This window comes from Rutidosis leptorrhynchoides, chromosome 6 (assembly GCF_046630445.1).
Source record: "Rutidosis leptorrhynchoides isolate AG116_Rl617_1_P2 chromosome 6, CSIRO_AGI_Rlap_v1, whole genome shotgun sequence".
Taxonomy (NCBI): Eukaryota; Viridiplantae; Streptophyta; class Magnoliopsida; order Asterales; family Asteraceae; genus Rutidosis; species Rutidosis leptorrhynchoides.
This window is the reverse complement of record NC_092338.1, coordinates 138,198,694-138,225,251: the sequence shown is the minus strand read 5'-3', so window position 1 is coordinate 138,225,251 and position 26,558 is coordinate 138,198,694.

Genomic DNA, 26,558 nt, shown 5'->3' with positions numbered 1-26,558 from the left:
AAATCCTAGTTTGAGTGTTCGTAAAAGAGAACTCTAAACGAACCGACTTAGTAATTACATGCATTTTATCACTATAACTTGTGCTTAATACTATATCATCTGACATTGAGGGTAAAAGGTCTAGATGAGCATTTTCATTCCATTTGATATCAAAAATTCAAAACTATCTTATTTGCTTTCTTGTTTTACTTTTTATAAATCTAAAATCCAAAAATATTGTTTTTATTTTCAAATCAAATCTTGATTTGGCTAATCGTTAAATGGCCACAAAACTCATTATCTCGTACTTTCAATTTTCATAGATTAACTTAGTTTATTTCCATTAGTTGCAATCTTAATTCTCACTTTAAACTGTCCGTGGAACGATTTCGGATTTACCAACTTTATACTATTGCACGATCGGGTACACTGCCCGTTAGTGTGTAGTAATCTTTAAACCGGTATTTTCCAATATAATTTATATACGCGATTTTACACATCAAGTTTTTGGCGCCGCTGCCGGGGACAGTTGTGTCAATTTGAGATTGTTTACTAGTTTGTGATTAATTTAGGTTCTATTTTAGATTTATATTTTTTTATTATTATTTTGTTTAGTATCGGTGCTTTTATTTCTTTCTAGTTTTTGTCAGTTGCAGGGTTGATGACAAATTCGGAGCTGTTACTGGAATTTCCAGAGTTACATGATTTTCATCTTTGCTCCTTTGGTGAGGAACAGGTTGTTATGGTTGATGAAGAAGGATTGTTGGCCGTTCTCATGGCTAATGGTTATGAGCCTACAACTGAGGAGTTAGAGGAATTGAAGTTGGAGGTTGAGTCTCGTTCCATAGTTGAGGTACAGAGCGGGTCCACACTTGTTTTAGATAATGTTGAAATTGAGGAGAGTGATTGTTTATTATCGGGTGGATATCACGGTGTCTATAGTGTCGAGGAGACGGTGTACCATGACCCATTTGATTTGAGCATGACTGTGGGGTACATTCGAGTCTCCCAATATGATTTTAAGGGTGACAGGTCTTCTAAATTTATGGTTATTTTAGAGTTCTCCATGAAGAAGGTAGACGAACTCCCACAGTTAATGTTCACAACCCGAGGTGTAAATGACTGGTTGACATTGCTAATTCATGGAACATACTCTACTGATTTCGCGTACCGTCAGCTAAGTGTGGGTGATTCAGACCCCACTAAAGGCTGATTATGGGGGTCGAGTCAGGTGCACGACTCGATGAAATGCACCATTTTTATAGAGTATTGTATATTTGTTTGGATTCATTGCAGGTACTTTTGATGATGAACATCGCGAGATAGCTATTGTGGAATGTCATTGAGTGCAGGCCGGTCTGTCACTAGCATTTCGCGGTTCATGGTTGTAACTTGGAAAGTTTTACCTTATTTCTACTTTTACCCTTCCGAATTTAATCTATTTTTGATCTCAAGTAATGGGGACATTACTTGATCTCAAGTGTGGGGTGGTGATGTAAATTCTTGCGGGTTGGTAAAATATGTTTTTTGAAACATGAGTGTTGGTTTACATATGGCTTGGTATTTTGAACTTTAAAAAGAGTGAAACATCACGTTTTAGGCCATTTTCGGGGAATTTTAAAATTTATATGGCTTAATTCGTGATTTCAAAGAAGCCAGAATCTTAAAGTTATGAAGTTTGACAAGTTGTTACCCTTGAATTGACGAGTACAAAATGACCTTTCCTGTATTCTTTCCGCCCTACGCCGATACCGGGTTTAGTTGGCTCGGAAATTATACATGTTCCGTGTCGTTTCACAAAACCCAGGGGAATTATGGGTGACACTAGCCGTAAACCGAACCACGTTCATTCCCATTGAACGTGAAATCCTACGAGTTCTTCGAAATTCAATAGTAGGTCACTTGTACCAAAATGGGTGTCAACCGTATGAACAGTGATCGGATCGCATGGTCGAAACCGGGCCATGCGCTAGATCGGAAATTAAAACAGGGCTATCCTCATTGTTTCTCCTAACAAGGACAATGTTGCGTCCGACCACCTTTTATGACCATAGGATGTATCCATTCCATCCTTAAGGGAGTCAAGTCTCCCGATCGACACACTTGATGACTCTTGTCATAAGTTGTAGTCTAGACCAGCTGTAGGTTGACGAACAGTCTTGAAAAGTCTTCTCTATCATCTGCTGGAAATCCACCAGGCCTCAGCATCAAACAGGGAGCTGGTGGTCACACTTATCTCGATGAGGGAGATCTGTCTCGTAAAACTGGGAGGCACCATGCACACACAAAATGTCAGTGATTTATCAGATCCCCGGAAGGATAATCTCCTTAAAGATTAATCAGCTTTTAAGACTGATGAACCTCAATCTTTATGATTGACTTAATGGATTAGATGATCACCTCATGATTATCGATGATATCCGGACGTAATGTGTATCCTCCTAAGCACATTATTTTCTTACCGACATCATTACGATGTTAGATACTTGTGGGAGGCTTGGCTTGGCCAATTGCGGGGTAGCTCGTGCGTTCTTTTTGACACATATGTTCGTTTTCTATATCCTTGGTGCGCGGTTCCCACTTGATTCCCGATTTCTTTGAAGGCTCGAGATTCTCTACCTCATTATTATGGTACACTATTCGAGACTATCTTTGATTACTTTATTCATTACATATTGCTTGAGGTTTAGGAAAGTGTTATTTTGGGAATGCAAGTGGGAGCCATGGTTGATATCTAGTCCAAATCCGTGCCCACGCTAGTACTTGTTTGGTTTATGTTCGTTTGGTTCTACATATACTTTTGAAGATGTTACTTTATGGTAGAAGATTTTTTTCGAGTCGGATTTGCTTAAGGACAAGCAAGACTCTAGTGTGGGGTGATTTGATATTGCATAATTCAACTATGTTTCTCTTAGCAATATCCGTCCTATTTTAGTCCTTTGGATACGGTTTGGAGGCGTTTTGTTTATATTTGTGAAGATTCAAGTTTAAGAGCTACAAAGATGATGAAGTTGGATATTTAAGCGTTTTAAGTTTTTGAACGTATCTCTCTCATATGAGTTCAGATTGAGGTGATTCAAATTTCTAAACGTAGAGCTACAAGTTTAAATGTGATGATTTTCCAGGAATATGTACAAGTCTACAACTACAATGTGAACTTATGGTTGTAATATTTTGGACAACAAGAATCGTGAGCATTATTCAAGAAAGATGGACTTTTGAAAATGTTTAAACCAATGGCCTGGACAAATAAATACTTCAGTTAGACTTACTATTGGATAAGAATGATCTAATAATGGGCTTACATGCTAGAAGTATTAGACTTTAGTCTAATATTCTAATTTATTCAATGTTATTAGATCATGGGCTACAAATTAAATAGAGGTAATTGAGTTTTTGAGAAAAAAGAAAAGTGGACTTGTGGACATAACAAAGGAGGCTGGGCCCAATCATCCAAGAATGATGAATTTTAACACAAACGAACATGGTAGTGGGATGTGAGAATTATATTATAAATACTCATCAATTGACGAGAAGTCACGTAGTTTTTTTTTTTTTTTTGTGAGGGGCTGTGGGAACCGGATCCCTTTTGGGGTTTTTTTTGTTCGAGAACTGCAAAGAGAGAAAGAAGCAAGAGGCAAATTAAATTAGTGATTTTTGATTGCTCCTTGTTTGTTCTTGTTGGCGTAAAAAAAAAAAAAAAATCAAAGAGGGAGTATTAGCTTGTCTCGTGTGCAAGGAGAAAGCAAAAGAAGGAAGTGCAAGTGTTGGTGTTAGTGCACGTACAGACCACAAAGAAAAGGATTTTGGTTCAATTTTTAACTTTTATCTATTATTCCTTTTATTTAACTCATACTCCAGTACTATTTTGGTTATTGTATACAATACATATATTTTTGCTAGTTAATTTATTTATTCAATTTATGCATTAATAATTTTTGTTTATATTCAATTTATATTATGGTCATGAGCTAAATACTTTTTGCTCATCTAGATTAACAAGCTTAGTGTTGGATGATTTCTTTTATAGCTATATGATTTTTTTCATGATAAATTAGAGTTTGGATAAAGAACCACACTCGTGGGTGTTGATGTATGTTATGAGATTGATTAGTCTACTTGTTTGAACAAAGGAAACCCTGTTTCAATTTAGTGCATTAATTTTCAATTGATTTGTCTTAATTAATTGGGTGCTTACTGGACCAAGGGGTAAATTGGGTAACATATGTTGAACAAAACAGGGGTGAATTGTGTGGAGCGAACGCGAAACTAATTTAATCTAAATCTTTGAATTAGTTAATTTACTTAGCCACAAGCGAAAGAGGTCTTTGGTGAGAAGGAACCCTAAGCCGATAAATCCTAGTTTGAGTGTTAGTAAAAGAGAACTCTAAACGAACCGACTTAGTAATTACATGCATTTTATCACTATAACTTGTGCTTAATACTATATCATCTGACATTGAGGGTAAAAGGTCTAGACGAGCATTTTCATTCCATTTGATATCAAAACTATCTTATTTGCTTTCTTGTTTTACTTTTTATAAATCTAAAATCCAAAAATATTGTTTTTATTTTCAAATCAAATCTTGATTTGGCTAATCGTTAAATAGCCACAAAACCCATTATCTGGTACTTTCAATTTTCATAGATTAACTTAGTTTATTTTCATTAGTTGCAATCTTAATTCTCACTTTAAACTGTCCTTGAAACGATTTCGGATTTACCAACTTTATACTATTGCACGATCGGGTACACTGCCCGTTAGTGTGTAGTAATCTTTAAACCGGTATTTTCCAATATAATTTATATACGCGATTTTACACATCAAGTTTTTGGCGCCGCTGCCGGGGACAGTTGTGTCAATTTGAGATTGTTTACTAGTTTGTGATTAATTTAGGTTCTATTTTAGATTTAGATTTTTTTATTATTATTTTGTTTAGTGTCGGTGCTTTTATTTCTTTCTAGTTTGTGCCTTATGTGTTTGTTAGGTGCCTTAGCAATCTAGAGGACTATAACCGTTCCTGTTTTAGTTTCTAGTGCTTTTTTTCCCTTACATTTTATTCGTGCTTTTGCGTCATCCTTAGAACCTACCTAATCATCTCTCTTTCTTTTCATTTAGGATGTCTCGCCTTAACCCAATCGTCATTTCTGACTCCGAGGGATCCGACACCAAAAGATCTGTTCGCACACCGAATTATGGACCCGTTTCCCCGCCATTATCACCAACTCACCCCTATTATATACCTGCTAGTCCACTACACTCCCCTCCTATGGAAGAATCCCACACTAATGATAACTATGATAGGGATGACGAGGAGGAAGAGTTTGTGGAAGAGATGATTGAAGAAGAAGTTGAGGAGGAGTCTTTCGAGGAAGAACCCGAAGAAGAATCCAAGTCCGAGCCCTCTGTTCAAGGCAATGGCAACCATAGATTACCGCGAAATCTCTCGACTATTGGTTCACATCAAAATTTCATGAACTACCAGCCCCTACATACAAGAGCACTGAAAGACCTGGGCTTAGAAGTATAGAAATGGTGAATGATTATCTCATAAGCTACACCAACCAATTTCAAGAATTTGCTCTCATGGCTACTCCCGAGTATCTAGAGATCCAATGTTACATTAATGGATTACCTAATGAAGTCCGGAGAGATGTTATCTTGGAGAACCCAATCATTATACAAGAAGCTGGTTGCATGGCAAGCTATTACATCGACGAACATAAGAAGAAAGAAGGTGCAACAAGGAAGAGAGAAGGAATGGAGCAAGAAAATTCTAAAAGCAAATTCAACAAGCTTTATAAGGGAAAATTCAACAAGTTGTATAAGGAAAAACATCCTTATTGCAAAAGATGTGAGAGACATCATGAATGATGGTGTAAGGCCAAGTGCACCAAGTGTAAGAAGGTGGGTCACATAGCCAAGAATTGTAGAGTCGTTATTCCTGTAACAAAAACTCCAACTACAAAGGCAAATGCAACTGTTCCTACTTGCTATAACAACGGAGGAATAGGGCATTTCAAAAATCAATGTTCAGATAAGAAGAAGAATGAAGAGGCACAATGAAGAGATTTTGGAAACCACTAGAGACATTTAAATTTTTCATTTTCATAGTATTCTTTATGTTACCATTTAGTACTTTTATATTTTGGAAGATTTCGTTAAGTTCCTGTAATACTCTGGTTATTTTCTTTTAAATGAATGAATGATGTTATTTTCTTTTCTTTCATTTTCCATTGAATCATTCACCTCGAAGAAGAAGAATATTGACTCGATGACATAGTAGTAACTGTAACAACCCTCACTTTTCGACTTCTAAATTACTGAATTAACCCTAGGGTTATATGTCTGACTATATGTATTAAGGGTTGTTATATACAATTAAATATTGACCAAATAGTAATTTTTAGTCAACAATGTACGCTTAAATAAATAATATATTATTAATTTATATAATTTGAAATAATTTAACTAAGTATATAAACTTTGTATCACTTTTATTATTTAGTTAATGTATTATATATTTAACTATATAATAAATCCAATTATATATAAATGTAATAATATTTACAAACTTACTAAAGTTATAGTTTAATAATTAAAATCATAATTATTATTAAAAATACAAAATACCGAATTATTTATTATTTTTATGCAAAATTTGTATTTATTAATTAAATAAAATAAAAATAAAAATAAAAATAAAATAAAATATTATTGATAAATATTCTTGGAAAAACATTAAATAAATTTGTTTATTTACATAAAAAAAATCCTTAAAATAAATAAAAAATAAATAAATAAATAAATAAATAAATAAATAAATAAATTACTTTTTAATTAAAAATTTTAATGGAAAAACTACTTTTATTATTTTATTTTCTGCATTATCCCATGACCTAACATTTAATACTTTTTAATTTTAAAATCCCATTAAGAATTAAATATTTCTTTTTTTTAATTATTTTATTCTTTTTACCTAATTTTTTCAAGTATAAATACCCCTCATTTCTCATTCAAACTCACACCAAAATTTCTCTCATTCTCTCTTTGAAGAATTACTACTAGTAAGTATTCTTTTCTTACTTTTTATTTTTTGTACTTTTTACTTTTTACTTTTTACTTTTTACTTCGGTTATTATTTTTACCGAAATATGTAAATAATGTTATAAATTATATGCAATTAAAAATAAAATAAATAACATGTATACATTATTACTATTACTAGCACCTATAACCTACTACTTATATTGTAACATAAAAACATTTTGGGATATGTATTAGAGATGTATAGATCTTCGAACTTTCTTGACGAATGGTTTCTATGAGATTCTAGGCAGAGGGTTTGGATTTCCGATTTAAAGGGTCCTATGGCTCAAGCCCCTAGATCTAAATTAGCCATTCGAAGGGAAAGGAGTGATTGGAAGCTTATCTAATACGGCAAGTATCCTAAAATGAAAAACACTGATAAAAGTAGAAACTCTCTAGTCATAGAAACTTAGTAAAATAAGAAACTTTCTAAAAATGAAAACTTTATAAAAATAGTAACTTACTAGGAATAGAAACTTAGTAAAACAAACACATACTTAAACTTAAACATGGGCAAAACACTTAACTACTCTTAAATGTCAATAGGTTGACTTTCCTGCTCACTCGTTCAACTCTTTATTCCGAGGAATAACTCTCTCTACTTACTAAGGTGAATTCATAGCCCCTCTTTATTGCTAGCAAACTTACTTACTTTTACTTGGGGTGAGATACATCTGTTTTTACTTTTTACACTTTAGACACAAGTACCAAACTGTTAAACTATGCTATACCCGGCTATGTCCGACTAAGTCCCTACAGTGATATTTTTAATTGCTGCGGCATGCTTAATTATTGGGGGTAGGCCTATCGGGAGTAACGTCCCCGATACATTTGACCAAGTCATTGTATTACTTAATAATGAAATTAAACCGACAAGGACAGACACAACTTGTCATGGGGCTAAACTTGAACGTTTAGTTTAAATATCACGCATTGGCATAACTTTTTGATCCTGCGGGAGATCAACTTTACAAACTAAATCTTGTGGTCTAAAACAACGACAAACTTTTTGTTAAACCTATGAACTTCACTCAACCTTTTTGGTTGACACTTTAGCATGTTTTGTCTCAGGTGCTGTTTGATTCAAGATCTTATACTTACTGCTTATGTGATGCTACTTGGACATAGGATCAAGAGATATCGCATTTATTACTTCTGCATGTGAACATTTACGATATTGTTATTCCTATCATTGTAACAACATTTCATTTTCCGCTGCGTACTCATTAAAGTTAAATTCATCATTTAGTATTGTTCTCGTTTATTATAATATGTTGGTATGTTTTGATATTAGTGACGTTCCTTCCAGACCCTATTGGGAGGACGTTACAGATTGGTATCAGAGCATAACTAGGCTGTTATAGAGAACCAGAATTGCATTTTTATGTGTGCCTTACTTGTTAGCTAGGGTGCCTTAGCAATCTAGGAAACTATAACCTTTCCTGCCTTAGAATTAAAGCACTTAGGATTGCCCCATAATCTTAACGATTATGCTTTAATAAACTTGACTTAAATATTCTAATCAAAATATCCTTCCTAATGTTAGGATGTCTAATTATCATCAAACGACCAAAATGAATCTTTTCAAGCCAACCGAAAAAGATACTGAAAGGTCTTCCTCAGAAAGACCAGTCCAAAGTCCACCTTATGACTTTGGTGGTCCTCCCTCACCAAATTATAGCCCAAATACTACTCTAAAGTTACATGGGTCTCCTGAATACTATCCAACCCCGAGGAATAAAGACAAGAGGAAATGTTTTGAAGAAACTGAGCCGTCAAAGAAAAGATCTCGATCTCCTTTCTACGATGAAGTTGATGCCAAGTACGAGCTCATGAATCTGCGAAAAACTACCGATGACCTAATTCGCCATATTGCAAGGATCGATTTTCAAATGAAGGAAAAAGACCTAGCGATCAAGAAGCTCATGGAGGAAAATGCTGAACTAAAGAAAGAGATAAAGTTGGTGAAGTATGAAGGTGATAGAAATACCCGATGGGGGAAGCAATCTCTCTCATACCTAAGAGAAGATGTTGACCTTAGATTGAAGATGGAGGAAAACCGCGTGAATAATCAACTTTCTATAAGGGACCACAAGTACCATGTAATCAACAATGAAGTTTCTAACCTTTATGATAATCTCGAGTTCCTGCATGAGAAATAAAAGGCGAAGAATGAGAAAGTTGAGAAGTTTATGAAGAAGGTTGAGGATGAGAAGAAGGAATATGAATCTTAATATTCTTTAGTTATCTTTCTATTTTCCATCTATGTAAAGGCTATGCCTTAAAACTATTTCTATTTCCGAATCGTGTAATAAAGGCTTATTTAATGCCTCGTTCTAATAATATAAAGTGTTTTATTAATATCATGCGATATCAATACTTTATTTTATTCATACTTGTGATTGCTCAAACTTATAACTTGTTAAACTTATCAAACATATGTTCACTTTTATGTAGTGACATCATGGTTCGTTCAGCAGTACCTACCGTTAACAACGTTGTGTTAACTACTGAACAATTCCAACAGTTACTCGCTGCCGCCCAAGGCAACGCCCAAGCTAACCATGCTAATCCACAACCGAAACCTTGTTCCTACAAGGATTTTTCAAACTGTCATCCTCCTGCATTTAAGGGGACTGAAGAAGCTGTCGAACTAGTCCGTTGGTTCGAGAAGATGGAAACTATTTTCCTTATTTGCAACTGTGGTGATAACGATCGAGTAAAGTATGCCACTAGCTCATTGGGTGGCAATGCTTTAACTTGGTGGACTGCTCATGCCAAGTCCGTAGGAATTGATAATGCTAATGCAATTCCATGGGATGAACTCAAAAGCATGATGGTCAACAAATTCTGTCCTCGAAGTCAAGTTCAGAAACTTGAAGCTGAGTTCTGGGAACTCAAGGTCAAGGGTACTGACATTGAGAACTATACCAATCGTTATCTGGAGCTATCTACTCTATGTCCTGAAATGTTTCCTACTGAAGCTAGAAGAATTGAGCGGTATATTGAAGGTCTTCCCGAGGATGTTCAAGGGAATGTTATTGCTGCTGAGAAGGTTACTTTGGATGCTGTGATTCTCATGGCACAAAATCTCATGTTGGCCAAGAGAAGAAGGGCGTCGACCAATAAGCAAGTTGAAACCAAGGGTAATGATGGTAAGAGGAAGTTTGAGCCATCTCATGGTTCGGCTCAGAATGATAATAAGAAGCCTGCGGATGGTACAAGGTCGAATTATAAGGGTACTTATCCTTTCTGTATTCGTTGTGAAAGGCATCACCCGGGGAAGTGTACTGCGGTTTGTGCGTTGTGTAAGAAAGTGGGACACGTTGCTAAGACGTGTAAGACTCCTCCGAAGGATAAGGCTATTGTTCCGTCCAAGGCTCCTCCTACATGCTATACTTGTGGAGAGAAGGGACACATTAGTCCGAATTGTCCTAAGAAGAAAGATAATCCCGCTACTGGAGCTAATGATACTGCTGCGAAGGGTTGTGCGTTTGTTATTACTGCTGCTGAAGCCCGAGATGAAGATGAAGTTATCACGGGTACGTATCTTGTCAATAATTTCTATGCAACTATTTTATTCGATACTGGTGCTGACAGAAGTTACGTGTCTAGTGATTTTTGTACCCTATTTGCTGAAAAGCCTCAACCCTTAGAAACTAAAAGATTGGTAGAAGTAGCCAATGGAAAGGTCATGCAAGTCGATAAAGTCTATAAAAACTGCAACCTAATCTTAGCCGATAAAGAATTTAAGATAGACCTTTTGCCGGTCGAGCTCAGAAGTTTTGACGTCGTAGTTGGAATGGACTGGTTACGTCCATTCAGAGCTGCCATCATGTGTTACGATAAAACCATTCATGTTCCATTGGGAAATGGAGAGACTCTTATCATCCAAGGTGAAAAGAGTGGTTCCAATCTCAATATTATCTCCTGTATTAAAACCCGCAAACATCTTATGAAAGGTTATCCAGCTATTCTAGCCCACGTTAAGATGATCGAATCGAAAGAGAAGTGTATTGAAGATGTACCAGTGGTTAAAGACTTTCCCGATGTGTTTCCCGAAGATCTTCTAGGTCTTCCACCTCCTCGACAAGTTGAATTTCAAATTGATTTAGCTCCCGGTGCTGCTCCTATTGCTAAAGCACCATACCGTTTAGCACCTTCCGAAATGAAGGAACTTTCCAACCAGCTCCAAGAACTATTGGATAAAGGTTTCATTCGTCCAAGCTCGTCCCCATGGGGAGCTCCTATTCTATTTGTTAAAAAGAAGGATGGTACGTTAAGGATGTGCATTGATTACCGCGAACTTAACAAGCTTACTATCAAGAACCGTTATCCGTTGCCACGTATTGATGATCTATTCGACCAACTTCAAGGGTCAATTGTTTATTCAAAGATTGATTTGAGGTCCGGATATCACCAACTTAGAGTCAAGGAATCTGATATTCCTAAGACTGCTTTTCGCACTCGTTATGGGCAATATGGATCCTGTGTCATGCCTTTTGGTTTGACCAATGCTCCTGCCATTTTCATGGATCTCATGAACCGTGTCTGCAAACCTTATCTCGATAAATTTGTCATTGTTTTCATTGATGACATTTTGATCTACTCCAAGAGTGAGAAGGAACATGAGCAACATCTGCGCGTGATTCTTGAACTCTTACGAAAGGAACAACTCTACGCTAAGTTTTCTAAGTGCGAGTTTTGGCTCAAAACCGTACAATTCCTCGGACACGTTGTTGATAGTAATGGAATAAATGTCGATCCAGCTAAGATAACCGCTATCCAGAACTGGGAGATACCAAAGACTGCGAAGCATATTCGTCAATTTTTGGGACTTGCCGGTTATTATCGGAGATTCATAAAGGATTTTTCCCTTCTTGCCAAACCTCTTACAAAGCTAACTCAAAAAGGGAAGAAGTTTGAGTGGTCCGAAGAACAGGAATCTGCTTTCAAGATTCTGAAAGAAAAGTTGACCACAGCCCCGATTCTATCTTTACCTGAAGGTACTGACGATTTTGTTGTTTATTTCGATGCCTCAAAGTAAGGCTTTGGTTGTGTTTTAATGCAACGTGAAAAGGTTATTGCCTACGCATCTAGACAGTTGAAGAAACACGAGGAGAACTATACCACACACGACCTTGAGTTAGGTGCCGTGGTATTTGCATTAAAGATATGGAGACATTATCTATATGGTACCAAGTTTACGGTGTACACTGACCATAAAAGTCTTCGACACATCTTTGATCAAAAACAGCTGAATATGAGGCAAAGCCGATGGCTCGAGTTATTGAACGATTATGACTGTAAGATGGAATATCATCCTGGCAAGGCAAACGTAGTTGCTGATTCCCTTAGTCGAAAAGACGATGTTAAACGTGTTCGTGCCTTAAACCTGAAAATCAAATCAAATCTTATATCATGAATCTGCGAAGCTCAACTGGAAGCTATTAAACCAACACTTATCGAAGGTGAAGGACCTATCGGTTTCGAGAACCAACTCCAAGTGAAAGCTAATGGTACACGGTACTTTGGCAACAGAATTTGGGTTCCTCGCTTCGGTAATCTTCGTGAACTAGTCTTGGATGAAGCGCATAAGACTAGGTATTCTATTCATCCGGGTTCCAGTAAGATGTACCACGATGTGAAGGAATTCTACTGGTGGCCTAATATGAAAGCCGACATTGCTACTTATGTTAGTAAGTGTCTCACTTGTTTGAAAGTCAAGGCTGAACATCAAAAGCCTTCTGGTCTGTTGACACAACCCGATATTCCGCAGTGGAAGTGGGAATGTATCGCTATGGACTATATTACTAAATTGCCCAAGACTTCTAGTGGCAATGATACTATATGGGTCATAGTAGATCGTCTTACTAAATCTGCTCATTTTTTACCGATCAAGGAGACCGACAAGATGGAGAGATTGTCACAACTGTATATCAAAGAAATTGTCTCTCGTCATGGTGTTCCTATATCAATAATATCCGATCGCGACAGTAGATTCACTTCCAGATTCTAGAAATCCTTACAATCTGCTCTTGGAACTCAACTCGACATGAGTACTGCTTATCATCCGCAAACCGATGGTCAAAGTGAACGAACCATTCAAACATTGGAAGATATGCTTCGTGCTTGTGTTATCGACTTCGGAAAAGGCTGGGATAGACATTTGCCTTTGGTTGAATTCTCTTACAATAATAGTTACCACTCAAGTATTAAGGCTGCACCTTTTGAGGCCTTATACGGACGAAAATGTAGATCCCCACTGTGCTGGGATGAATTAGAGGACAGACAGTTAACTGGTCCTGAAATCATACACGAGACAACCGAAAAGATAGTTCAGATTAAGAAACGAATAGAAACTGCCCGCAGCCGACAGAAGAGCTATGCTAATAAAGGTCGGAAAGATTTGGAATTCCAAGTTGGTGACAAAGTCATGTTAAAAGTATCCCCTTGGAAAGGCGTCATTCGTTTTGGTAAATGAAGCAAACTAAGTCCGCGTTTTGTTGGACCCTTCAAGATTACTGAAAGGATCGGACCCGTGGCTTATCGATTAGAATTACCTGCTGAACTTAGCAGCGTATACAACGTATTTCATGTCTCAAATCTTAAAAAGTGTCTCGCTGATGACACTCTCGTTATTCCTTTAGATGACATTCGCATTGATGATAAAATGCACTTCATAGAGGAACCCGTAGAAGTCATGGACCGATATGCTAAACGCTTAAAACAAAGCACCATACCTATTGTTAAGATCCGTTGGAATTCACGACGTGGCCCCGAGTATACCTGGGAACGTGAAGACCAAATGAAACAGAAATATCCCCATCTCTTCTCAACCGCTGATGCATCCGAGAAGTCTACCTAAAACTTCGGGACGAAGTTTTTATTAACGGGGAGGTACTGTAACAACCCTCACTTTTCGACTTCTAAATTACTGAATTAACCCTAGGGTTATATGTCTGACTATATGTATTAAGGGTTGTTATATACAATTAAATATTAACCGAACAGTAATTTTTAGTCAACAATGTACGCTTAAATAAATAATATATTATTAATTTATATAATTTGAAATAATTTAACTAAGTATATAAACTTTGTATCACTTTTATTATTTAGTTAATATATTATATATTTAACTATATAATAAATCCAATTATATATAAATGTAATAATATTTACAAACTTACTAAAGCTATAGTTTAATAATTAAAATCATAATTATTATTAAAAATACAAAATACCGAATTATTTATTATTTTTATGCAAAATTTGTATTTATTAATTAAATAAAAGAAAAATAAAATAAAATAAAATATTATTGACAAATATTCTTGGAAAAACATTAAATAAATTTGTTTATTTACATAAAAAAAATCCTTAAAATAAATAAAAAATAAATAAATAAATAAATAAATTACTTTTTAATTAAAAATTTTAATGGAAAAAATACTTTTATTATTTTATTTTGTGCAATATCCCATGACCTAACATTTAATAATTTTTAATTTTAAAATCCCATTAAGAATTAAATATTTCTTTTTTTTAATTATTTTATTCTTTTTACCTAATTTTTTTAAGTATAAATACCCCTCATTTCTCATTCAAACTCACACCAAAATTTCTCTCATTCTCTCTTTGAAGAATTACTACTAGTAAGTATTCTTTTCTTACTTTTTATTTTTTTTACTTTTTACTTTTTACTTTTTACTTTTTACTTTTTACTTCGGTTATTATTTTTACCGAAATATGTAAATAATGTTATAAATTATATGCAATTAAAAATAAAATAAATAACATGTATACATTATTACTATTACTAGCACCTATAACCTACTACTTATATTGTAACATAAAAACATTTTGGGATATGTATTAGAGATGTATATATCTTCGAACTTTCTTGACGAATGGTTTCTATGAGATTCTAGGCAGAGGGTTTGGATTTCCGATTTAAAGGGTCCTATGGCTCAAGCCCCTAGATCTAAATTAGCCATTCGAAGGGAAAGGGGTGATTGGAAGCTTATCTAATACGGCAAGTATCCTAAAATAGAAAACACTGATAAAAGTAGAAACTCTCTAGTCATAGAAACTTAGTAAAATAAGAAACTTTCTAAAAATGAAAACTTTATAAAAATAGTAACTTACTAGGAATAGAAACTTAGTAAAACAAACACATACTTAAACTTAAACATGGGCAAAACACTTAACTACTCTTAAATGTCAATAGGTTGACTTTCCTGCTCACTCGTTCAACTCTTTATTCCGAGGAATAACTCTCTCTCTACTTACTAAGGTGAATTCATAGCCCATCTTTATTGCTAGCAAACTTACTTACTTTTACTTGGGGTGAGACACATGCTGTTTTTACTTTTTACACTTTAGACACAAGTACCAAACTGTTAAACTATGCTATACCCGGCTATGTCCGACTAAGTCCCTACAGTGATATTTTTAATTGCTGCGGCATGCTTAATTATTGGGGGTAGGCCTATCGGGAGTAACGTCCCCGATACATTTGACCAAGTCATTGTATTACTTAATAATGAAATTAAACCGACAAGGACAGACACAACTTGTCATGGGGCAAAACTTGAACGTTTAGTTTAAATATCACGCATTGGCATAACTTTTTGATCCTGCGGGAGATCAACTTTACAAACTAAATCTTGTGGTCTAAAACAACGACAAACTTTTTGTTAAACCTATGAACTTCACTCAACCGTTTTGGTTGACACTTTAGCATGTTTTGTCTCAGGTGCTGTTTGATTCAAGATCTTATACTTACTGCTTATGTGATGCTACTTGGACATAGGATCAAGAGATATCGCATTTATTACTTCTGTATGTGAACATTTACGATATTGTTATTCCTGTCATTGTAACAACATTTCATTTTCTGCTGCGTACTCATTAAAGTTAAATTCATCATTTAGTATTGTTCTCGTTTATTATAATATGTTGGTATGTTTTGATATTAGTGACGTTCCTTCCAGACCCTATTGGGAGGACGTTACAGTAACCATATGTAGTGATTAAAGTATGATTTAGTGTAATATAATGGCGCTTGATCAACGTAGTTATATTATGATAAGTCATGCAAAATCCTAATGGATCATGATGGAAATAAGATTTGATCAACCTTAGGACCATTGTCAACCGTTACCCACTCCTTATCACTATATTGTCAACTAAAAATATCAACCCTAGATATCATATTATCCCTCACTTGTAAAATATCCACGCCCGGTGCTGTACCTATTGCATAGGTATCATATCTCTTAGCTCCATCCGAAAGGAAGGAATTATCTAACCAACTCCAAGAACTTTTGGAGAAAGGTTTCATACCAACTCCTCGCTTGCCTCCATGGAGAGCACCCATTCTTTTCATTAAAAAGAAAGGTGGCATGTTGAGAATGTGTATTGATTACCGAGAACTCAACAAGCTAACCATCAAGAATCGTTATCCACTCCCGCGTATTGATGACCCGTTTGACCAACTGCAAGGGTCAAGTATCTATTTGAAGAATGATCCTAGGTTGGGTTATCATCAATTGAGAGTCAAAGAAACTGATGTTTCTAAAACTGCTTTCCGAACACATTATGGGCATTATGAGTTTCTTGTCATGCCTTTTGGTTTAACCAATGCTCCTGCTGTATTCATGAATTTTATGAACCGTGTATGCAATCCCCATTTTGGTAAATTCGTAACCATTTTCATTAATGACATCTTAATCTATTCCAAGAGCGAGAAAGAGCATGAGCAACATCTGCGAATTATTCTAAGAGCTCTTAAAGAAGGAACAACTGTATGCCAAGTTTTCCAAGTGTGAACTTCGGCTGCAAACCGTGCAATTTCTTGGGCATGTAGTTAATAGTGAAGGAATACATGTCGATCCTATAAAAATCACCGCTATTCAGAAATTTTCAAGAACTAGTCATAGATTAAGTCCATAGGACTAGATATTCTAATCACTCAGGCTCTTTTAGCCGACACTTCATACAACATCAGCTCTCACTCAAGTAGATCCCCCTGTAATTAAGTGTAAACTTTGTTTTAAACAAAACGTTGACCAAATGGTAATTTTTAGTCAACACTTCATGTTAATTAAAGTTCATACATTTCACATCTCGAATCTTAAAAAGTATTCTGTTGATGACATACTAGTTATTCCCTTGAATGATCTTCGCAATGATGATAAATTGCACTTCACCGAAAAACCTATAGAAGTTATGGATCGTGAGGTTAAACGTTTGAAACAAAGCTCTATTCCTGTTGTTAAGATTCATTGGAATTCATGAAGAGGCCCCGAGTATACCTGGGAACGTGAAGACCAGATGAAGCGAAAATATCCACATCTATTCTCAACCGTTGATGCATCCGAGAAGTCTTACTGAAACTTCGAGACGAAGTTTAAATTAATGGGGAGGTACTATAACAACCCTCATTTTTCCTTCATGAAATGACCAAAATGCCCTTAGGGTTTTTCATCCATTCCTCTGTGTAACCGATTTAGGGTTGTTATCCGTTACGACCAATGAACTAAAAATTAATGCTTTCATTAAATGATCGTATTTATTATTAAAACCCTAATATTATATAAAACCCTAAACCTAACCCTACCTATTAACTACTAAACCCTAATCCCATTCAATATTGAATATTAAACCCTAACTGTGACGACCCAGGAATTTTTGACTAAATTTAAACTTAATCTTTATATGTTTTCGACACGATAAGCAGAATCTGTAATGTTGAAATCTTAAAATCTTTGAACTGTGTCTAATATATTCATTTGACTTTGACTAATCCCGACGATTCACGAACATTTATGTGTATATGAATATTACTTGTAAATATATTATAATAAAATTTTATTGGTTTAAAAATATAAATAATACTAAAATATATATATATATATATATATATATATATATATATATATATATATATATATATATATATATATATATATATATATATAAAGTATATTGAATGTATATATATATATATTTGATTTCGAATTCATTTATTAAACGAATTGCAACACTCGATGGTTAAAGACACACATCACCACATTATTTTTACTCTATCATAACCTTATGCTTTCTATCAACTCACCATCAAATTATTAATATAACAATATTACAAAATCCATCACAACTGTGCTAGATTGCTTTCTGTTACAACACACAAACTCGATTGTATCATTTACGCGAATTAACATGAGTAAAATGTTTTACTTTTGTTTCTTACACCCACTTCTATTTCCTTTGCTATCTATCTCAATATCTCTATATATGTAAGTAGATACACGGATATAAATATGTGGAACCAAACACCTTGACACCTTTCTCCATTTCACCTCTCTTGCTTTCATCATCCATAACCCACCACATTTCAACTCATCAAAGTGGTTGGCAAATACTCACTTTCTTATTTTTAATTCAAAGCATATAAACAAAACACTTTTTACTTTCTGTTTCATATCTAAATTACACTATTCTTATAGTACATTTACATATGCAAAGATATTGGATATATACATATATTGCAAAACAACACCAAATCATGATTGAATGATATTATTATTAACTACTACTATATCTTTACCTTATACTCAAATATAAACTTTCCTAACTAAATATCTACTCCTAAAGGTAGTACATAAAATACATATGGAAATCAATATCAAGGATCACTTTTCTTCTTTTCCTCATTTCTTCACTAAAATTCTTCGTTTTATTTCTTTCCTTGTTTCACCGACACAACAAGAAACCACACCTTCTTTCTCCATAAGATTTTGATCACCATGTGTGACCACCATCAAAACCACCATCACTCTATCACCAACTCAATTAACCATCCTATGCAGTCTATCATCTTATATCTTGTCTCCTGTCCATTGTAAACCCAGAATCCAAAACCACCTGCAAGTTGTTCTAACTTCTGTCTTGTTAACCATCATGTACCCAAATTGAACCACACCATCAACACGTTACTGCTGCTGCTACAACTTTTATTACAACTCTGGTAAGACCCACAACAACCTTTTGATTAAAGCACATAATAAAATAGATATATATAAATATGAATGAGTAAAAGTATGCTTAATTGATATATAAGATTTCATCTAAATTACATAAAATAAATTGATATACGTACCTGTTATGATACCTTCATTCAAAATCCAAAGGTTGTCTACAAAAGAGATCGTTCCCGGGTCGTGTGATTGTTGCAATGACAATTAAAGTCAAAAATTTTGAAGACTAACTTTCTGAAACTAAACAAATGTTGATAGGTACCATGATACTCGAAAACACCTGCTATTACTTTCAAAGCATCATTCAATTACCACTATGAAACTCCTGCTGCTATTGTACTCGATTAGCACCCAAGAACCAAACCAAACACCTCTGTTGATATTGTCCAAACATCAAATTATATAACCTATAGTTTCTGCTATTAAATATTAAATAACTAATTCTAAACCACCATGAACACCTCTATCAAAACCTAATTAACCGATCACATACGATTGCCATTTAATTGCTATTCAAACAAATAACATATACCGCTGTTTGTTCTATATTATTCGATATTGTTACAATTAAACCAAAACTACCAGCAAATCATTAACTGTAATCGATTATCTCTAAAAAAATTTCAAGAACACCACTCAATAATGTTCATGTTCGATCCAAAATAATTAAATAAATAAATAATTGTATAAATAAATAAAAAGTACAGAATATATAAATATATGTAAAGAGATAAAGAATTAAGGGAACAAAATAAACCAATTACCTATTTCATACATTAATGAATCGATTACTGGATCAATTGAAGAATGATGAGCATCGACGATGATGAAGAAGATTAATAATGATATTGAATGAGAGTGATTACGAATCGAAGACCTGCTAGTCATCGAGGGTTGCTGTTGATGATAAAGACGATGATTTACCGATTGTTCGATGATGATTATTCTTCTCTGGTTGCTCTGCTAACTCGATCTAAATTTAGGGATAACAATAATAAACGCGTGTTTTTATTTATATATATATTAGGTATTAATATTAATAATAATAATAATATTATTATTTTTATTATTATTTTTATTATTATTATTATTATTATTATTATTTTTATTATTGTTATTGTTATTATTATTATTATTATTATTATAAAGTATTAGAATTATTAGTATTATAATAAATATTATTATTATTATCATTAATATTATGAATATCCTTACTAGCAATATTATGTTTATGAGTAGTAAGATTATTAATATTATAGTTATTAAAATTTTCATTATTATTAAAAATTAACATTTTTATTTAAACTATCATTTTATTTATCATTATTAGTATTATTATTTTTATCATTAACATGATTTTTATTATTATTATTATTAACATTATTTTATCAAATAAATATTAAATACATAGAAACATAATTAATACATAATTATATTAGTATTATATAAATTCTTGGAATAAACATATTAACATTAATTATATAAATATTACCTACAACAGATTACTAACTTCCTATATACATATATTAATATGACTTTATGATTAAATATTAATTTTTGTTATATACAAAAATAAATATATATGACATATAGTTTAAGATATAAATAAAATAGATACTGAGAATTAGTAAAAATTATATATAAACTACAACACTAAATATATAAATATTGTGTAATTAATAGATGGAATTATTTAATTTTCAGTTCTATGTTTTAATATATATATAAATAATATAGGTTCGTGAATCCGAGGCCAACCTTGCATTTGTTCAATGCCATCGTATGTATTTTTACTACGAAATACAGTATTGTGAGTTCATTTGATTCCCTTTTACTCTTTACATTTTTGGGACTGAGAATACATGCGCTACTTTTACAACAGCTTTATTAAATGTTTTTGAAATACATTTTGAACTGCGAATACATGAAATGCTTTTATAAATGTTTGACGAGATAAACACAAGCAAAACATTCCTCGAATGAATTATGTGGACGTGATAATTGCCACCATTGAATTATGTGGACGTGATAATTGCCACAATTGATATGAATATTTTTCCCCTGATTATTATTGCTTGATAACCTAAGAATAAGGGAACATCACTAATTTTGAGAATTAGTGCACGCCTAATTGATGCGAATCCTAAAGGTAGCTACCGGGTTTAACACCTCCACCCAGAATGTTCACTAGACGGAAGGGCTAGTGGGCGTGGTGTTTAGTACTTCGAAGTTTATATGATTATTATACAGACGAGATATTCTGTTTTGGGGAAATTATTATGCGCATTATATGTTAAGGTCGGTTACCAAGCCAAGCTATGAAAGAAATGAAAAGTGAATGTTATGTATCGAGAGAATGATTTTATACACAGGTTATGTGTATGTTATTTTTGTGCACGAGATATGTATACGGTTACTAAGATTTATGAAAGATGAATTCGTAGACGAGAAAGGTGTACTGTATTTAAAAAATATCACATGTACATTACAGGTGGGTATAGGATTCGGGCCCATTTGTACCATACAGGATTTAAATCTTGTGGTCTATTAAAATGATGAATTTTATTGTTTTATGATAAACCTATGAACTCACCAACCTTTTGGTTGACACTTGAAAGCATGTTTATTCTCAGGTATGAAAGAAACCTTCCGCTGTGCATTTGCTCATATTACATGGAGTCATTCAGGGCATATAGAGGTCAGAACCTCGAAATGGGACCAGCTGTTGAAGACTTCGTCCAGATGGATTAGGACGGGTCACTACACTAACCCTAATACTAAAAAAATAAATAATATAAACGATATGTCATAAATTAAAATGTGACAATATTATAAGATTCAAACAAATAAGAATATATATAAACTAATTGGGACCAAATTAAATTAATGAAAGTTAGGGACTAATAATTAAAATAAAAATGTAATTAAATAGAATTGTAAGCCTAATAATAAAAAAAAATATATATAAATAAATACATTAAAGCCGTGTAAAAAAATAATAAATATGTATAAGCATTATATATCGGCTGTAACTAGGAAATTAAGAGGAAATAATAAACTTAATCACTAAGTTAATAGTCCTAGTTTAATTCTAATTAAGGTTCTTGATCTCCAAGTAAGTGGAATGTAATTAGAAAACCAACAACCAAATAAAATCCCTAAAAATTTTACCAAGTTATTCACCATAATAAACCTGCTGCATTATCGACTAAAATCTCCTGCTTTCCCTCTAATTGTGTCGACTAAAACAGACACCATCCAGTCCCATTCTGTCGACTAAAACCCTCACAAAACCCCACATGAAATCGTAAATCATCATCACCTCCTGCAGCTTTCTGCAATCGTGAATCATCACCACCAATACAGCCCTTCTGTTCAGTCCAAAACAGCCCAGGAAAATCAAGTAAGTTACTTCTGTTTCTGTTGTATTATTCGACACCTTTTACAGCCCAAAATCACTCATTGTTTCTGCTTGTTTTACTGTCTGTTTCTTGCTGTTTCTGTTGATCAAAACAGCCCAAGAAACATCTTATTTAATCGTGAATTGTTGCTGCTATGTTGCTGATCCTGTCGTGATCAAACGGGCCAAGAAAACCCTTCTTTTGGGTCATGTTTGCTGCTGTAAAATAGCTTCTATTTTGGGTCTCCATAACCACCTTGTTCTTGATCTTACTCTATTAAGGTATACTTAAAACCTTAGCTTAATCATACTTCTTTAATCCATACTTTTAGTGTATTAGGTTGCTAATATTGATCTTGATTATGATTAATACATACAATTATTATGAATATGAATTATGAATAATGAATGAATAACTATAATGAATATGAACTTGTTATTATGATAATAAGATGAATTGATGAGGTTAAGAAGAATTGATAAAAGTTGGTTAATGAAATCGTTAATGATTGATAAGTTGTTAGGTTAATAAGATTAAGAATCATGATGGAACTAGTTAGATAAGTTAAAGGGTATGAATATGAATAATAATGATTATGATATAGATTATAAAGGTGAGTTAAGTATGATTATTAACGTTAGGGTTAATGAATATGATAAGTAGGTTTTGATTGTATGGTTTGTAAGGAAATTATGATCATGGTGTACATCCATGCATGCAGGCATACGTACGTATGTGCATGTATACATTGTAGGTATATGTGTGTGTATATGTCAATATATGCATACGTGTATATGTATATGTATATATGTATGTATATGTACGTATGTATGTATGTATGAATGTATATTATGTAAGTATTATAATAGGTTAGTAAACATAATAATAAAAGTAATAAGTGCATATATAAATATATGTATCATCTTACACTTATATATATGTAACACCTACACCTAATATATATGCCATATAGTTATGAACGCATACATGTATAATAATAGTAAAGAATATATATATATATACATATATATATATATATATATATATATATATATATATATATATATATATATATATATATACATATATATATATATATATATATATATATATATATATATATATATATATATATATATATATATATGTATGTATGTATCACATAGGTATAATTATATATGTAACATATAATGATAAGTTTACATAATAGTTGATTAATTTAATTAAATAATAATACTATTATTAGTATAACTTATACACCTAACTATATAGTAACACCTAATTACACTAAATATATATTATCACCTATATACATATAACTAATAAGTATCTTAAAAACTTGTTATGTGTATACACTATTAACGTGAAGGTTATAATTAAAGATAGCGTACAAAGACTACAAACATCACCGCTACTTGTGGCCTAGCGTGATCCTTGGTACCATTATGGGACGCTTGTGGACCTCGAATGCCATGACATAGATTCTGGTCAAGAGATCCTGGGCCGCTCGGTAACAATAGATCATTCGTGTGACTTGCATGGTAGCAACGAAGTCTGGGCGAGATTGTGCAACATCTTTGTTAAAGATTATAACCCGAACATTCTTAAATTAGAAGCTTACTATAAGTGGAAGTTTTCCATAAATAGTAAGTTTCCAAATATAAAAACTTTTGAGAAATAATAACTTTTCTCGAAAATGGTCACTGTTAATATAGTTTGCTATATTAATAAAAAAAATTTATTTCTATTAGACATTTACTAATTGAACATTATATCTCTAGGTTGAGATCTCCGATTACATACTTCGTTCTTATTACTCGCGTGGAATTTATTGCTTGCTATTAAGGTGAACTTCATAGCCCCACTTTTTAACTTCTTTATATACTTATTTTGAACTTTTGGGGTGAGTCACATGCTTGCTTTTAAACTGTTTTACGCTTAGACACAAGTACATGAAAACTTTATTTTGATTAGTTCAAACTGTGCTAACATGCTTTGATTCATGCTAAATCCCTGCCATGATATCGTTAGTTGCTGGAATTTTGGAAGCTTAGTTATTGTGAGTAGTGCTATTGAGAGTGACGTCTCTATCTGGATGACCGCTGGTCAATGGATACATAATAATGATTCAACGACACGAACGTGATGTGTTTAGGGTAACTTATGGTTAGTTTCGATATCATATACCTCAGCACTACTAACGAACTGATTAATCTTTATAACTAAATCTTGTGGTCTAAAAACTTGTTATGATTATTAAACCTATGTTGTTCACTCAACCATTTTAGTTGACACTTTAAGCATGTTTTGTCTCAGGTGAAGATTGCTAAAGATTATTTGCTATTTGGACTTTGTTGCTTTTGGAGTCCGCATATTATCATTCATATTATTGCATTAAAACATTTTAGATTACATTTAAATTTTAAGGAGTCATTTGTAATGACTTAATACTTTCCTCTACTTATAATACATTAGTTTTTAATTAAAACGACTCATATAGAGTTGTTCTCGTTTATACATACTTGTGTTGTGATATTGTGAAGTCATATTTCCCCGGCCCTATTTGGGGGTATGACAAAACGTATCATATAGAGGTCAATACCTCGCAATGAAACCGGTTATTTACATACTGCGCCAATATCGATTTTGGTGGGTCGTTACAGTTGGTATCAGATCGTTGGTTTTAATAAATTAGATTTTGCATTAGTGTGTCTAACCGGTCTTTGTTAGGATGCATTAGTGAGTCTGGACTTTGACCGTGTCTGCATGTTAAAAGTTTTACTTATCATTCTTGTCGGAAAATTTCATGTTCATCATCTTAAGCAAGGTTGTAAAAAACGCTATTCGGGGATTAATCGGTGAGGACATTGGAATGATTAATCGACAATTCAGAGATTAAATGGGGATTAATCGAATGTTGACTAACGTTGACTTTCAAACATAAATATATCAAAATTAAATATATTAAACATAAAATTTTTAAAAATGAATATCTTAAACACAAATATCTTAAAACATAAACGTAGTAAATACACGTTAAACATAAATTGAATATTTAAACGTAAGTGTTTAATACTAACTTATAAGTCATTTCTATTCGGTATAGTTGATGGTGTGATTTCAAAGACCGATTCAAATAAAAGACTAAAAAACTGAAGTATAGTACTCCCTACTCTCTAAAGTTACAAACAATTTATGGTTAAAAAAGGCCACGTATCTTTCTTTTCACCCATGTCTTGTAATAACCTTCTTTCTTATTTTCTATGTTTTATCACCTTATACATCTCTTTACTTCTTTCTTTTAACTAGTTCATTATGCAACAAAATCAAATGAACATGAAGAAACGATTACATAACATTTACATTTGGAAATCACAATCAAAATCGAATACATATAGTTGAAATCGGTGTTCAAAATCACTAAGAAAAGTTTGGATAAGTTTGCCGTTTATTATTTGAGTAATTGGTATTCAACCGATTAATCGGGTTTTGGACCGATTTATCGGTAGTTGACCAGATTAAACGAACGTTGACCGTTTTTGGCCAAATCACATTAATCGTAACGGGCTAGTTGTAATACCGTTTAATCGGCGTTTAATCACCGTTTAAATCCGTTTTGTACAACCTTGTTCTTAAGTCTTGACATGTGTTTTTGCATTTATTGCATACACTGTGTATAGACGAATTATATCTCATCATGTTTAGTAAAGTGGATGTTATTTGGCGCTTTCCGTAATTCCTTCCGTAATTTAAGGGATCCTGGAATTATATATATCTATGCATATTATGCATTAAGAATACCATCCAACTATCATATGCTATCACCAATCTTTTCATACCAAGAATCTTTTCTGTAATCGTGTAAGATGGACTCCTCGATTAGTCCAAGTTCCTCTAGCTCTGAAGATAGTGTGATGGAAGTGCACCAACCAATCAACTATCGTGATTTCTAGAGAAGATGGGGGTGGATTCCTGAAATACTCGCTCGGTGGAGAAATGAAGAAGGTGCTCCATATAATGAACCAAACCTACCGCCTAGAG